This window comes from Canis lupus, chromosome 7 (assembly GCF_048164855.1).
Source record: "Canis lupus baileyi chromosome 7, mCanLup2.hap1, whole genome shotgun sequence".
Lineage (NCBI taxonomy): Eukaryota > Metazoa > Chordata > Mammalia > Carnivora > Canidae > Canis > Canis lupus.
Window position 1 is genome coordinate 23,812,446 of NC_132844.1, and position 17,353 is coordinate 23,829,798.

A 17,353-nucleotide genomic window follows, 5' to 3' on the forward strand; every position below is an offset into this window, starting at 1 on the left:
TTGCCCTAACTCTCATCCTACCATGTCATTCCAGGTAAGTCATTTTGCCAACAGCTCTGAAAGGCTGGGCTTAAATGATCATATATAAATCAGACAAAAAAAAAAAAAAAAGAAATTGGTGGGGATGAAAGGTAGCATTCTATTATGTGAAAGTACTGGCCAAATGTGAATATTATACTTTCAAAAAGGTAATGATTATCCCTCCTACCCCCTACTTGTTAATTATCAAATTTTCTCACTTCATCCATATGTTGCCCAAAATGTGGGTAAGGAATAGCAAGGAAAGAAAGCCAAGAAACCTTCACCAATCTACCCTGCTCTGCTCATTGTTGGCTCAGCAGACCTGGAGGAAGGATGCTCCAAAGCAGAGGACTCCTCTGTTAGCCATGGTCAGAGGTCCCTGGGAAGCACCAGAAATCTTGGGTGAATGAAGAATAAGCCAATTAAAGAAGCAAGTTGAGGGATCCCTGGGTGGCGCAGCGGTTTAGTGCCTGCCTTTGGCCCGGGGCATGATCCTGGAGACCCGGGATCAAATCCCACGTCAGGCTCCCGGTGCATGGAGCCTGCTTCTCCCTCTGCCTATGTCTCTGCTTCTCTCTCTCTGTGTGTGACTATCATAAATAAATAAAAAATTAAAAAAAAATTAAAAAAAAAAATCAAGTTGAGACTCAAAACAGAAACAGAGCTGGAAATGCCACTGGAAATTCCCAGGGCCCCACTGAAAGACAAGTTTGGGCTTTATGTTTCTCAGACTGTTCTACTGTTTACAAGCAGTTTGTTTTTGTAAATATTTCTTTTTTAATGAGTTAGCTCCTGGATATACTTTTATTATTATTTTTAAAGATTTTATTTACTTATTCATGATAGACACACAGAGAGAGAGGCAGAGACACAGGCAGAGGGAGAAGCAGGCTCCATGTAGGGAGCCCGACGTGGGACTTGATCCAGGGACTCCAGGATCACGCCCTGGGTGCTTAAACCGCTGAGCCACCCAGGCTGCCCTGTTTTTGTAAATATTGAAAACACTGTCTCTCTATAGATCATCCGTGGAACCTTCACACCAAGAATACTGAGCTTCTGCTCTGTTTGTCCCAATACTGCAAAAGCGCTCCAGGCCCAAGTGGCACGAAAATACAATATTAGCCGTGGCTTCCTAAATGCTCTCCCTCCACATCCACATTCTTCCATTTACTCATTTGTTGTCCTTGTACACTCAACTGCCACGTTCTCGTACCCAAACTTTTCCTGCAATGGGCGTTTGAATGCCTCAAGGACAATGGCCCAGTGCATACAAAGACTATTATCATGGCTAAAATTTCACTCATTTTACTTCAGAGCTTAGGGAATAGAGATGTCCTAGCTGCAAACTCAGTGCAGCCCATCAGCCGAGGTCACAAGCTCCAGACCAGCAGTGCTGTCCAGTCTCCCCAGCAACAGATGCACGGGTCAATGGGCCCATAGTACATGTACAGCCACTCCCCTCCTGTCCCAGACAATAAATTCAGCTCTCAGACATCTATTGCCATGGTTGCAGCCTTCTGAGATAGCCTTGTTTACATAATTACCTTTGGTAAACAGCCCTTTGCAAATCTAGCATACATTACTATTCCTTTTTTTTTTTTTTTTAAGATAGAAAAACACTACAGTTGAAAAATGTTGGCCAGATTTTTTTTTTTTTTAAGTTTTTCAGTTACAGCTACTTAGGAATGAAATGCTCCCCACTCCTCACCCTTCCTCTTCCCCCTTGGTCAATGCACAGCCTGCCTGAGGCACTGGGCAGCTCCAGGATATGTTGCTTATAGGATTTTGGATACTGCTCCCAACTAGAATTGCACAGAGAACTGCCTGCAAAATCAGGAACAAAATCCCAGGGTTCCAGTTCCCAGTCTGCAGTTAGCATCATCCCTGTGTGCTTGGGCATCTCATGTTCATTCTCAATTTAAATCCAGTAATAGCCTCACTTGTAGGACCTCCAGCATTCACCTACAGTTGCATTTACACTCAGGGTGGTTGGAAGGGATCAAAGTGGCTGAGTCTTATGTTTCCTTTCTATACCCCCATCCTTTTCCTTACATCCTTTTGGAGTCAGGAAATACTCAGCTTCTCGTGTGACACCTCTGAACTGACAAATTGGGCCAGGCAGAGGCAGGCTTGGGGGTGGGGAATAAGGAGGATAGAGAACACCCAATAATAAATGGTGAGGGGAGAAGAATAGAGAGGTGGCAACCAGTCTGCAATAAACGAGTTAAGTTTCACCGCCAACCTGTTGGGTACCCGGGCTGTAGCAGCCCCATTCCCTCATTAAATCTGAGCCTCCTCCTCCAAGTGGATCAGCTATCTTTCAAGACACTTCCCACTGATGGTGGTGAAGAATTTCTTCTGCCCCACATCTATCAATCACATCCCTCTCTTTGTCACAATGCTCACTTTCACTGGGTTCTAGAGAAAAACATTAAATGCAAACATGCTGCCAGTTCTTTAAGCAGAAATGAAATAAATCCGTGATCATAAATATTCAACGAGCATCCTGAATCCAGAAAGGTATTTAGCTTCCTAAGATTTCCCTCCTTTTTCCCAGCCCACTGCCCCATTTTCACTGCATTCCAATTTGCCAATGCTTTTTTCCTCTCATTGCGAATGCCAGAAGGCCACACAGCTGCTTGGTCTGTGATGCAATCTGTTTTCTTTTTATAGCAAAAGGTCTCTGAGGTTTGCTTTTGCTGGTTTCCTGAGGGTTTACAACAAAGTCTCCTGGTACCAATATCCCCAAACCACTATATTCAGTTTCCTGACAGACTAAATATCCTAGAAAAGACCTACAAATAGTCCCAGCCAGGACCTTCTGCACAGCCCACCCAGAGACAGTCCACAGGCCCCCGGAACCAGTGGTTAGGGAGCACCATCAGTGACAATAACTAGCTTTGCTCCTACTGCTCAGAGCCCTGTAGTGAAGAGAGATTGTACTCACATCCGGGGGTCCGTCCTCCCCATCCTACATGGTGGTCTGTTGCTGGATATTTGCTTTCAGTTCTTTCCTGGAGAGATCATTAGCTTCCTAGGATTGTCAAGCCCAGTGGGTCTGCATTGATTTACTCGCCTTTTTCCCTTGGGCTTCCTCTGCCAACTCTGGCCAAATCACATCTAAAAGCTTATTAAGACATCCACTCAGCTCACAATGTTTTGTGGCTTCCTAGTCTGCTCGTCACAGCTTCTCAAAGTCTTGGTCTTCAGATCTTGTTGGACTGCTCCCTCCTGCCGGCAGAGGACCTGTAACACTGCCCTATCGAAGAGTCAGGGCATAATTCACAGATGGGCGGACTGCTTTTGAATGATGCTCAGATGACAGAGAAAGGAAGTTTGCACTCTGCCAGCAGTAATGCCAGGAGAAGAGAGGAATGTGCATGTTGTAAGGGAGGGAGAATGCAGGGAGGGTCAAAACCTGTAATGAGCTGCCTTTATGGTAACAGGGAACAGCAGAGATCCAGACACTCCACCCTCCCCGGCAGAGAGTTCCAGCATCGTGACTGCAGCAGCATAGGAGTCAAGGGGCTGGGAGATAGGCTATTTCAATGTTTGTAAGCCCAGAGTCTGTCTCCCAAATGCTCCTCTAAACAGAGTCTCTGTGGGGAGAGGGCAGGCAGGAGACAGGGAACAAAGCTGTTCAAGTGCTATCAATGGCCCTAAACACCACAGAGGTGTCCTCCAGACCACTTGTTGAAGCAACAGAAAACTAACTCCCCAACTGGAGTAGCCACAGAAAGGAAGAGGGTTTTCTTTTTCTTTCTTTCTTTTTTTTTTTTAAGATTTTATTTATTTATTCATGAGACACACACACACACAGAGGAGAGAGGCGTAGAGACACGGGCAGAGGGAGAAGCAGGCTCTATGCAGGGAGCCCGATGTGGGACCTCATCCCGGGTCTCCGGGATCAGGTCCTGGGCTGAAGGCGCCGCTAAACCGCCAAGCCACCTGGGCTGCCCCAGGAAGAAGGTTTTCATTTTGACTTGAGCCACATTACCACTTTTTCCTTATTTCTAAAGCCAAAATTGTTGGTCCTCAAGATGGGAAAATGACTCTGTCAATGCAAACCCTCTAAGCATCCTCCCTCCTCAAGGCCTTGCCCCTATTTCCTTGAGGGTAGCAGCTCTTATGGGCATAAGACTGGAATGCTTCTTTGGCCATTATTTGGCTTATACCAAGGGGAGAAAAGCCAGAATCAGGGCAGTGCCTTACAGACAGACTGAATTCTGCTGGGGAGACAAAGTGCCAGTAGAATGATAGCTTATTTTTAATATACAACAATCGTACTAGTTTATCCAAAAGTGATCACCACTGGGATACTGCTACCACCACTGGAGGACAAGTGAGGTTAGAACAGAGTGCAATGTGACTCACTCCCTGCTTTAAAGAAACTGGCTCTGATAGGGCTGAATGAAGCCCAAAGGCCAGATGCCAAGTAAGAAAGGTACACCAAATGTGACAGAAGTATAAAGAAAGGGGTGGTTACTTTTCTCAGAGCTTCTGGGACATTTCCTTCTTCTGAGAATATGTACCCCACACACAGGGACTCCTCAACCTAATATTATCAATGAGGACAGTACAGCATTGGCTGTTCACAGAGCCTGGTATCCACAAACACTATCTGCAAAAGACAGGGACAATAGAGGCAAAACACCCTCTTGAACAAGCCCATGACTCATTTTACACACCTCACTACTGCAGAGAAACATGTATGCTTATTTCTGGAGCCACTAGAAGTACAGTACTTCTGAACCTGACAGTTATTGACTCGTTGAGATAATCGCCTTTGCAGGAGGCATATAGAGGCTGTTGCAATAAAGGCTGAATGACATCTGGAAACCTGTGACATCCTCTACTACCAAGAAAAGCTGCTAATAGATATAAAAATAGTTTCAGAGGCCTAAGAATATCATTGAATATAAAGTTATGATTGACAGCTTGTGGTATGGAGACCTCTTTTTACATGGGACAATAATTATTCTGGCTAGATCACCAGAGCCTCCAACTTGGGGCTACTGAAATCACATATACTGATACCCTGTACTCAGAATCCACATCAAGAGTCATTACTGAGCCTTCTTTCCATAAACAAGACCATTATGCCCTCATCTGTGCTCTTACAGTTTTCTATAAGCTCCTGTTATGGACTGAATTGTGCCCCTCCCCCCCACCCCAATTCATGTGTTGAGGCCCTGACCTTCAGTGTGACTGTACTGGAAATAGGGCCTTTAGGAGGTAAATAAATTGAGGTCATAGAATGGGGCCCCCTTATAAGAGAAATACCAAAGAAAGTCCATCCCCCTATTCCCTCTCATCACACTCTTACAACTACCACCCACACACATTCTCAGAGGAAAGGCCATATGAAGACCTAGCAAGAAAGTGGCCACCTGCAAGCCAGGAAGGAAGTGCTTACCAAAAACCAAACCCTGCTGGACCCCGATCTTGGACTTCCAGCCTTGAGGACTATGAGAAAATAAATTTCTATTACTTAAGCCACTCAGTCTATGTATCTTGTTCTGGTAGCCTGAACTAAGACAGCTCCCTTCTCAGTGTAATTGCTGGCATGGGCTCAAGGCTGATCTTGCTTAGATGAAATTCCTTGAGGACAGGAACCCTGTTTTGGTTATCTTGTATTCCAGTGCCTGGGATGGTTCCTGGAATAGTTAGCTTTTAATATCTGTTAAATGGATGATAGAAAAACTAATAACTGGGGCAGCGCGGGACAGAGTGGCCAACAGCCTGCAGAGCAACATGCCTAAGTTTTATTGTGACTACTGTGACACATACCTCACCCATGACTCTCCATCTGTGAGAAAGACACACTGCAGTGGTAGGAAACACAAAGAATGTGAAAGACTACTATCAGAAATGGATGGAAGAGCAGGCTCAGAGCCTGATCGACAAAACAACGGGTCCTCCTCGCCCTGGTATGATGCCAGCCCCCCATATGGGGGGCCCTCCCATGATGCCAATGATGGGCCCTCCTCCTCCTGGGATGATGCCAGTGGGACCTGCTCCTGGAATGAGGCCACCTATGGGAGGCCATATGCCAATGATGCCTGGGCCCCCAATGATGAGACCTCCTGCTCGTCCCATGATGGTACCCACTCGGCCAGGAATGACTCGACCAGACAGATAAGGAGAGACCGGAACCTCTTTATATTCATTTTATACTACTTGTTCTACTTCACCAGGAGATCATGGTGCTGTGACTCTGGGTGTTTTCTAACAGCATGACAAGGAAGACTTGCTTCCCCTTCCTATCAAAGAGAGAATAGTTTCTGCAGGGGAATAGTGGGACAAAAAAAAAAAAAAAAAAAAAAAAGGCAATTTTCATTTGTATTGTGAAATGTGAAAATAAAATTGTCAACTGTTTTAGTTAAAAAAAAAAAAAAAGAAAAACTAATAACTAATTGCTTTTTCTAGTCATTAACTCATCTTCAGGAGCCTGTGGATCCCATGAGAAAAAGAGGAAGTGTCAACCAAGTCAGCAAACCTTTTTCTCTTTCCCCCACAGATGAGGCAGGCTATGGCTCCTGAACCTCTGAGAGATAATAAATGGATATAGTCATTCTCTCTCCCCCCATCCCCAAAACAGAGGACCAAGGCTCCTGGGAGAGAAGAATTACCGATCTTGAGACAGATCCTACCCAGTGCCACAGGTCCATCAGCATTGCAAGCATTGGACAGCGCCACAGCCACTCCAGAATTTTCTTGCTACCCTCAATCCCAGTTGGGTAAACCACAAATGCTAAAGACAAACCAAAACAAGCAATGCCAAATTACAAGACCAATCCCCACACAATAGTTTACCTTCTATCCATACATTTCTCCCACCTACTTTTTAAATCTGCTTTTATCAGTCTTCTTTCCACTCCAATTTTCTCACTAATCTATTGTTGTTGATATTGTACTATACTATGCACTTATGGAAGAGATGGGCACAAAGAAGTATAGAAGCCGGGGAAGGGATCTTTCTTGATTAGTGTGTTAGAGGTGAAAAAAGGAATCAACAAAGTTCTCACAGAGAAGGGAAGGTGTGGGATGGGTGGTGGAGGATGTGTAGGATTTTGTTAGCTAGAGAAGGGGAGAAGAAATAGGTAGAAGAAACAGCAAGAGCAAAAAGGCAGAGTAGTCTTCAAGTACACATCATGAGTGGTAAAGACAAGCAAGAGACTGTTGCAGCTGAAGCTCATAATATGTGGGTGATGACCCAGAGATCATGCTGCAAAGTTGAGCTGTGAAAAAATGTTCATATCATGCCAAAGTTTGGTTTATATCTTGCATTTGTGATGGGCAGCTCTAGAAGTTGGTAAACAGAAGAGAAACTAGTCCTATTTTGACTCAATGTAGACTTCAAGATTTCTAAGAATTAGATTTATTATAATTATAGGTTCACGTTATACTTTCAAGATTGTATACACATGGCTTTCTTTCTCTTTCTTCATTTGTTTATTCTTTTATTCCTTCCTTTCCTCTTTTTGTTTTAGTCAATAGATCTTATTTTTTAGATCAGTTTCAGGTTTACAGAAAACTGACCAGAAAGTACAAAGGGTTTCCATGTACCCCCCCCCCAAAGCCCCCTGCCAGTTTCCCCTATTATTAACATTCTGCATTGGTGTGAAAAATGTTTTATAACTGATGAGTCAATATTGTTACATTATTACTAATTAAAGGTCATGGTTTGCACTAGGGTTTCTTCTTTGTGTGTATAGTTCCATGGGTTTGGACAAAGGTATAATGAGGTGTATACACCACTATAGTACCATACAGAATAGTTTCACTGGCCTAATGCTCTACCTATTTATCCCTCTCTTCCCTCAACTTCTGGCAGCCACTGAACTCAATACTATCTCATAGTTTTCCCTTTCTCACAACGTCATATAGTGGGAATCATATAGTATATAACCTTTACGCTTGGCTTCTTTCACTTAGTAATATGCACTTAAGGTTTCTCCAAGTCTTTTCATGGCTTGATAACTCACTTTTGTTATCATTAAATCATATTCCGTTCTACAGATGTACCAGTTTATCCATTCATCTATTAAAGGACCTTTTCATTGCTTTCAAGTTTTAGCAATTATGAATAAAGCTGCTATAAACAAACCATTGATGTGGTTTTTGTGTGTCACACTTCTCTTTTTTTTAAATCTCATTTGGTAAATACTAAGGAATACCACTAGTAAATCATATGCTAGGAAAATGTTTAGCTTTATAAGAAACTGCTATACTGTCTTCCAAATTGGCTATTAACGTTTTGCATTCCCACCAGCTGATTTTGCATTGACCTAATTGCCAAATGGAATGGTAACTTTCAGTTCTTACCTTATATGATTTCTCTGTTGCATTAGGCACTGCTATCATCCCTTCATCACACTTCCTTCTCCTTTGGTGTCTGTGACCCAGTCTCTTCTTGTTCTCCTACCATCCCTTGAACTATTTTTCTCTCATTCAAGGGCTCTTCATTCACGGGTCCCCAAATGCAGGTCCCTGAGATTCTATCTCTGATTGCCTTCTCTGCTCATCTTCTTCTCTAGAAAATCTCAGTTACCCACCTCCCCACCCCCTGCTGTTGCTGCCCACATGCTCCTCTGCTGCCTAGATACAGACTTCTTTAGCCTCAATCACTTTCTCTGAAGCTCCATATTTTAAGCACTCAACCATTTAAAGACATCTTACTTGGATGTCCCCTATCAACATAGTCACACCAAATCATCATCCTTTTTTCAAACCCATTCCTTTTCCTCCATCCCCATTTTGGTGACCAGCTCCATCTTTCATCTATCTGCCTGTTTCCCTAATCTGGAACACTCCTCCCGTTCCTCTAATTCTCCTTCCCGTGCTCCCACATTCCATAAATTACCAAATCCTCCTGATTTGAGACAGTAATACACAGAGATTAAAAATGAGAGTTTTGAGGGGTGCCTGAGTTTTGAGGGGTGCCTGGGTGGTGCCATCAGTTAAGTGACAGCTCTTGGTTTCAGCTCAGGATGTGATCTCAGGGTCATAAGATCAAGCCCTGCGGCTGGCTTCATGCTCAGCATAGAGTACTGCTTGGGATCTCTCTCCTTTCCTTCTGCTCCTCTCACTCGTGTTCTGTCTCTCTCATATAAAGTAAATAAATCTTTAAAAAATATGAGACTTTTGAGATCAGTTTGCTGGGCTCAAATCCCAGCTCTGGGTAAATTTCTTTGGGTAAATTTCTAATGACTCTAAGCCTGTTTTCTCACGTATAAAACAGAATAACAGTTCTTACCTCACTGGGTTGTTGCAAAGATTGAATGAGATAATACACGCACTATATAATGCCTGGCACATAGACAGTGCTCAGTAAATATAAGCATGGCTGTATGGTTGTTGCTTAAATGTTCCTTGATCTATCCTCTCTTCTCTAGCTGCATTGCCACTTGCTTTGATTTAGGAAGTCGTCATTTCTTACCTGAACTATCACAGTGATCTCCAACTGCATGCTAATGATATTTCTTGAAATTCTGCCTGTGATTATCTAAACTTGGAAACTGGGATAAGAAAGGTGAAGTACTTTTCAGCTTGTGTAATGGAATCTGCTGCTGCAAATGAGTTTTTACCAAGGGAAAAGTAGGCCAGACTAATGTTCAGGATTCTGACAGTGAGTATACTTTGGCTCAAAATATATCTTCAATAAAAGCTAACTTTGTAGAAATCAATATAACCTGCCCAGATTGTTGTCAGGATTTACTAAACTTGACCCTCAGGAAAGAGAGCCATTGAGCCAACAGTGTTAAATTCTCCTCTGACTGGGCCTTAGAAGATCACTGAGCAAGTAAGGGATAAGTTCTCCCTTCTGTGTGTAGAAGAAAGGGAGTAATGGGAAACTTCTCTAATTCATTTCAGGATGGCAAAGACTGAAATTGCAGACAGATGAGCTGCAATGCTGGAGGAGTCATTAACACTGCCTATTTGCCAGGCAATAGTCTGGTCTTTGGTGCCAACTATTTTGCCTGTGTCTATGGACCTCTCATCCTTTGTGCTTCTGGTCAAAGAGCATTCTATGACCAGACCATATGGGGGCTATAGAGACTGCTAATCAGGAGAGAAGTTGGCATGCAGAAGCTATCTCCCATGGTACTCTCCTGGTCTCAAGTCCTGCCCATTTCCTCCTCCACCTCAATATATATCATCACTCTTAGAATGCTCTTTTCACAGCAAATGTGATCATGCTTCCCCTTTTCTAATAACCCTCAGTGACTCGGGTTCCCCCAGAACAAAGTCCATGAGACACAAGTCCACACATGGCCTGGTGTTACCTCGATTTCCCACCCGCCCATTCTGCACCCTGGCTTCACCACACAGGTATTCAGAACCTGAAAAGCACCGTCCCAGGATCCCTGGGTGGCGCAGTGGTTCGGCGCCTGCCTTTGGCCCAGGGCGCGATCCTGGAGACCCAAGATCGAATCCCGTGTCGGGCTCCCGGTGCATGGAGCCTGCTTCTCCCTCTGCCTGTGTCTCTGCCTCTCTCTCTCTCTCTGTGTGTGTGTGTGACTATCACAAATAAATAAAAATTTAAAAAAATAAAGCACCGTCCTGCCATTTTTGCTTACGATACTCTTTAGATCTTTTCCAAACTCTTTCTTATCCTTCAAACCGGATTCAAGGTTTCCTTCTCACAGAAGATTCTTCCAATGCTACTCTATATTCCAGGTTCCCAAGGCCCAAATCCCAGGTAGCCTAGGCTCAAATCCGACTTGACTACTTATTTTGGACAACGTATTTAATAAATCTAAGTTCATTTCCTCATGTGTAAAATAGAAAGGATAGCAGTTTTTACCCATTGGGTTGTTGCAAACATTAATAGAGGCTAATATAAAATAATGTAACTTTTAAATCTCACTGTAAGTATTTACCAAACTGGACTGCAATTGTGTGATGTCAGTTTTCTTGGCCTCTCCTCCTACCTTCTGATTAAAAAGCCTACTCCATTCAGCTACTCTTCTAAGGACACTGTCCCAGCCAGAGAGGTTTCTGGACTTTAGGATGCAGAATTACAGGACAGTCAGCAGAGAGGGGAAAGGAGAAGGTTGACTTGTCAAGGGAGGCCAAGCTACTCTGTTTAACAAAGAGCTGGGAGAGAGAGAAAAGAAGTGCCATGCAGGATGGAGGAAGGAAAAAGAGTTTAAAAGAGTTTCTGGAGGGTGGCGGCAAACAATTGGCTTCTGAACACTGTGGAATATGAGAGAATTAGGGGGAGGAAAAGGGATATGAAAATTGTTACTGGGAGTTTATGAATTGAGTTTCCCTTAATTTTTTAAAAAGGAACAAGTTAATGATTACTATTTTTTAAAAATTATTTTTGGTCTTTGGATTGTGATTATTTGAATACATCCATACAAACACTAGACCACATGAAACTGAAATTCTTTAGGGGTACCCTTGTTTACGATGTCTTTGCTCTAGAGTCAGCTTCTCCAGTAGAGGAGCTGTGTCTCATCCCTTTCTGTAAATCCAATGCAATCACACAGCCTGGTACATGACGTATGAACAGTAAATACTTGCTGAATAAATAAACACATCTATGCTTATACAACTGGATCATAGACTCCTATGAGCAAGTCAATGCTCTAATTTTTCCATCTATCCAAATAAATCATTGAATGCTGTGGTGAGTTGAATAGTGGCCCCCCTAAAAGATATGTCCGTGTCCTAATCCCAGAGCCTGAGTGCTAAGTTATATAACAAAAGATATATTAATGGGGCAGCCAGCGTGGCTCAGTGGTTAAGCGTCACCTTTGGCCCAGGGCGTGATCCTGGAGACCCAGGATCGAGTCCCACGTCGGGCTCCCTGCATGGAGCCTGCTTCTCCCTCTGCCTGTGTCTCTGCCTCTCTCTCTCTCTGTGTCTCTCATGAATAAATAATAAAATATTTTTTTAAGAAGATATATTATGTTAAGGATCCTGAGAAGAGATGGTTATCCTGGATTATCTGGGTGAGTTCTAAATGCAATCATGTGAAACCTTAGAAGAGAAGCAGAGGGACTCTTAAAACAGAAAAAAAGGAGGCCATGTGACCCTAAAGGCAGAGATTAGAGTGATGAGGACACATGCCACCTAGAGCCATCAGAGGCCAGATGAGGAAAGGAAGAATTATCCCCTAGAGCTTCCACAGGGAGTACAGCCCAGCTGACATCTTGATTTCAGATTTCTGGCCTCCAGAATGTGAGAGAATAACTCCCTATTGTTTTAAGCCATCGAGTTTATGGTGATTTGTTACAGCAGCCACAGGAAAATAACACAAATGCTTATACATAATGGATGTTCAATAACTCTTTGTCAATTACCTGTCGGGGTCACTTACAATCACAAGTTGTGCTTCCTTTTCAAAGTCACTCGCCCACTCTCTCCTGGCCAAGAGCCAGGACTCTACTATGTCACGTCAACATTTACAGTGCTGTTGTAACCAAACGGTCCCTTGCTACTGTCTGAGGGGTAGTCAGGTTCCGGGGGCTAAGTGTCTACTGACTACATACTCCTCCATAATGTCCTTCACTCATTCTTTCAAGAAGGAGCTAGCACAGTAGGGAAGCACTTGCAGGAAACACTGCTGAACTGAAAGAGAGCCACATTAGACTTTCAGTTCCCAATTCTGTATCACAGTGTGTGTGTGTGCACACACATACACACACAAGTCTCAACCATAAAGTTGCTCTGCCAGCCAAGAATTAAGTGTCTGAATGCAAGCCCATAGACCTAGTTTCAAATACGGTAAAAGGAAGTCTGGGATTAACAGGAGTGTCTACTCAGAAGTAAACATCGCAGGGACCTGCCACTATAATTACAGCATTATTTCTTCCACTATATTCCTCAGAGAACAGAGGCCTTCTCTCAAAGCTGGAGGAGGTCTCTTGGTCAGCAAGCCCATGACCCTTGCAGGACCACTCAAATTCCCCCAACATGCACACTAATTGCTTTTACTTATCAACGTCTGCTATCTAATCTTCCAGAAATTATTGTTTTTAAGTCTGCTGGACTCAGTTTTCATAGGAGTGATCCTAATTTGATCAATTGTACAGTTGATGAAGTATTAACATTATATCCATCTGATACTGAAATAGATACCACCTCTCCTTCCCAACTCCTGTTTCCCCTAATCCACATGACTTTCTGTAATAGCTCTTCCTTTTTTTTTAAAGATTATTTATTTATTTATTTATTTATTTATTTATTTATTTATGAGAGACAGAGAGAGAGAGAGAGAAAGGCAGAGAGACACAGGCAGAGGGAGAAGCAGGCTCCATGCAGGGAGCCCGACATGGGACTTGATCCCAAGACTCCAGGACCACGACGCCCTGGGCCAAAGGCAGGCACTAAACTGCTGAGCCACCCAGGGATCCCCTGTAATAATAGCTCTTTCAAAATCTGCAACTTTCAGCAAGCACGACTGGGTTAGATGTGATGCAATAGTAATATTGTGCATCACCTACAAAAAGAGACTTCCAATAATCAACTGTTTCCACACCAGTGTTTGCAGAAGACTATACACACGTGGATTTCTCATCTCAATTCCCTTTTAAGACTGGCTGAGGTAGAAGTGGATAGAAGCAAGGGAAGAAGAAGGTTACTTAAACACTCCACCCACAGAGTGTGCTACATGACTCTGGGCAGGCTATATAACTTTCTTGGGCCTTAATGTCCTCATCTGTAAAATGGGGATAATAATAGTAGCTACTGGCTGCATCAGAAAGCTGAAAGAATTACCTGTGGGAGTAGATGACAAGCACTTAGCATAGCACCTGGCACAGAGTAAGCACTCAGGAAATATTGTGCGTGTGTGTGTTTGTGTGTGCACATGAATAACGTCAACCAGAGGCTAAATTCTCCAATTAGATTTCCAAACTCTTTCCATCATTTAATCCTCCTTCTACCTCTTCTTTACAGTTCCCAGTGGCTGCCCCAAGGAGAGCTTGGTCCCTTGGCCTTACTCAATACACAGCATGACACAGCGTTTGGCTTCAGCACAGACCTTTGCTAGGATCAAGTGTTCCCAACAGAGGAGGGGAATTAGGACTTCAAATGGAGCTGGCCATCAGGGAGGCTTTGCAGCCTCTCCCCATACTCGGGCCATCACACACCGACAATCAGACATGTGCATGCTTGGAAAGATGGCCTCTGACCTCGTGGACTCTGCATCCCAGGAAGGTGAGGATCTATTCATTAGGTGGAGGGCAAGCTTCCGTGGAATGTTCCACCTGAAGTCAACTCTCCTCACATTCAGTCTCTTCCTACCCCTGGTTATTTCCCAGCTCAGACTTTCTCTCAAACTGGTTATTGTTCATATTTTAAGTTTCAGTCATAGATTAACCATAGCAAATCTGGTCTAAATTCTTTTGCTACTAATAATTGCATCACATGACAAACATGCCCAATTGTCATCAGCATCAGTTATGGTCCATTATTTGAAATTAAAATTTGGCCACATCTTTACAAGGAAAAGAGGTTCTTACAATGAAGGCAGCAAGAACAGAAATGACACCAACCTTGAATTGCTTATTACACGCCCAGAATTAGCCCCAGAGATATCTGTCCCCAAGAGTTTTAAACAATCTTAAAATAGTCAGGTCTCTTAGGAATTTCTCATTATTATCATGGTCAAATTATTTCCATGATGAAAATATATTTAATTAGTTGAGCTTCACCAGTCTTCAGGAGACAGGGTCAACTTGAGAAATTACAAAGCATGAGACCCTCTGGGTAAGAGTCCCAGGTGAAGCCTGTGCCCTCCCTCTTCTGATACTTTTCTCAGGGACTGAAGCTGTGCTTCTCTTCATCAAAGGGTAGGTCTGGATTCGCTATGATAGGTGAAGCTTTTGTTCCCAGGTTTCCACCGATCTTCTTTGGGATTCAGTCCCTATGAAGAATCCACAGACCCACTCTAGCCCTTCCTTGGGGGAGAGGGGGTTGCTCCCCCAAACAGTTCCATGTGTTCTCCACCTTCAGGCAGATTGCCTCTTTGATGATCATTTAGCCCAATGTCCAAACAAAGAGCACGCTGGGAAGAGGGCAAGAGAGAAAAACGAAGGAGAAAGGGGAGAGAGGGAGGACTGCAGGAGGAAGGACAACATGAAAAGACCATGAGCGTACCACAGCTAGGATGCAGCTACTGAGAAGAAGAGGTGGGGAGCACACTCAAGGGCAATCCCTGGGATCCCTGGGTGGCGCAGCGGTTTAGCGCCTGCCTTTGGCCCAGGGCGCGATCCTGGAGACCCGGGATCGAATCCCACGTCGGGCTCCTGGTGCATGGAGCCTGCTTCTCCCTCTGCCTGCGTCTCTGCCTCTCTTTCTCTCTGTGTGACTATCATAAATAAATTAAAAAAAAAAAAAAAAAAAGGCAATCCCTTCCAATTCCCGCCCCTCCCCCAGCTAGAAATATTCGACCCAGCTCAATCTCTGTTCACTGGGTATTGGTTAAATCAGTGCAGGGACTCCTTGTGATAGAATATATGTCTTATAATTCTACAGTCTGTATCAGGTTTAGCAAAATGTTTAGCAATATTTTATTTGATTTTTTTAAAAAGATTTATTTGTTTATTCATGAGAGACAGAGAGAGAGGCAGACACAGGCAGAGGGAGAAGCAGGCACCCTGTGGGGAGCCCGAAGCAGGATTCGATCCCAGGACCCCGGGATCAAGACCTGAGCTGAAGCAGACGCTCAACCGCTGGGCCACCCAGGTGTCCCTCTAGTTTTAATACTAAAGTAAAATGTTGCTGGGACATCTGAACTTTCAGAAACAGAACGGACCCATGTATCCAGCACCTTAATCAACAAAAATCAATCACCAGTATCCCTGAAGCCCCCTCATGCACATCTAATTCTACTTTCACCCCCCAGGAGTAACCACTCTCCTGATTTTTAACAACATGGATTAGTTTCGCCGATTTTTGAATTTTATGTGAATGGAATCAAATAGAATGTATCCTTTTCTGTTTGGCTTCTTTCATTTCACATTTGTGAAATTCATCCATACTGTACTCTATTCATTCTCATGGCTACGTAGTGTTCCATTGTATGAATACGCCACAATTCATTTATCCATTCTATTGATAGGCTTTTGGGTAGTTTTATATTTCATGTACTCAAAACAGTGTGGCTTTGAATATTCTTACATGCATAGTTTTTGGTGAAGACACATATGCCAAGTCTATCTAGGAGTAGAATTTTAGGGTCATAGGCATGCATATGTATATTCAAATTCAGCATATGTTTCTATGCATATTTCTCACAATCACATGTATCCTATCAATCTATGTGAATCATATAAAGCACATGAGAGTCCCAGGCAGGAATGAGGGGCACTGGGTTTGTCTATTCCTTACCACTCTTAGAGACAGTCTATGCCTTCAAAAAATCATGTAAGAGGAACAAATCTTTAGTTTGCTTTTGTTATTTTTTATAAATATGTTACAGAGCAAAAGAACTATCACTGCCTGAATATAATTAACTGAAAAATTACTGGCAGACAATGCTGACCCCCGGACAGCTGCCTTGCTCCTTCCACCAAGAAGAAACTCACTCCACCCACTGGGCCCACAGCAAATGCCCAATGGATGGAAAGAAGAGGACACCAAGAACAGTATTTCATTAGTTCATGACTTGTTTTTATCAAATTAGTCTTAAAAAGTAGTTGGATGTATTCCAAAGACGAGAAATGGAAATGGAAATGGAAGCATAATTATTATTCTGTAAATCATGTGCTCCCTGGCCCACACACTAAGAATCAGGATCACATTGCTTTACAAAGCACTTCAAGTCACTGGACAGTTTTACAAAAACACTTAACAAAGCTCCAAAGGAAAAATCCCCTCCAGGAGCCTGCTTTTCCATACTATGATAGTCTTCTAAAGCATTGCCACAGAAACTACCTTATTTTACTTTCATATTCGAAAAAGATTCCAGAGTTTTCTCAGGTAAACATCCAATTAAGTCATAGACCTACCATGTGAGTCAGCTTAAGATTCGTTCTCCCCCTCTCCCTCTGCCCTTCTTCCCTCACTGCTTGCAGACACATTCTCTCTCTAAAAAAAAATAAAATAAAATAAGGAATGAACTGATATATCCTATATAACACGGATGGACCTTGAAAAACATTAAACTAAGTAAACAAAGCCAGACATAAAAGATCACACATTATATACTTGCATTTATATAAAATATCCAGAATAGACAAATCCATAGAGACAGGAAGTACATTGGTGACTGGCAGGGGGCACAGGGAAAGAGAATGGGGAATGACTACTAATGGGTATGGGTTTTCTTTTTGGGGTGATAGAAATGTTCTGGAATAGGTAATGACTACAC

General features: G+C 43.1%; 1 protein-coding gene across 8 annotated transcripts in view; it reads right to left on the minus strand.

Moving 5' to 3' along the window:
• Positions 1-17,353, minus strand: part of ANKRD6 (ankyrin repeat domain 6) — a 197,755-nt gene that overhangs the window by 76,556 nt on the left and 103,846 nt on the right. Inside the window, exon 3 of one of the 8 annotated variants that reach the window (XM_072832064.1) lies at positions 16,992-17,070. The exons of 5 other annotated variants lie outside the window; for them this stretch is intronic. The gene's annotated coding sequence lies outside the window, so the exon portion shown is untranslated. Of the gene's footprint in view, positions 1-2,968; positions 3,335-8,349; positions 8,553-16,991; positions 17,071-17,353 lie in introns of those variants that run through there. 2 more of the 8 variants (XM_072832066.1, XM_072832065.1) reach the window with 2 other exon arrangements.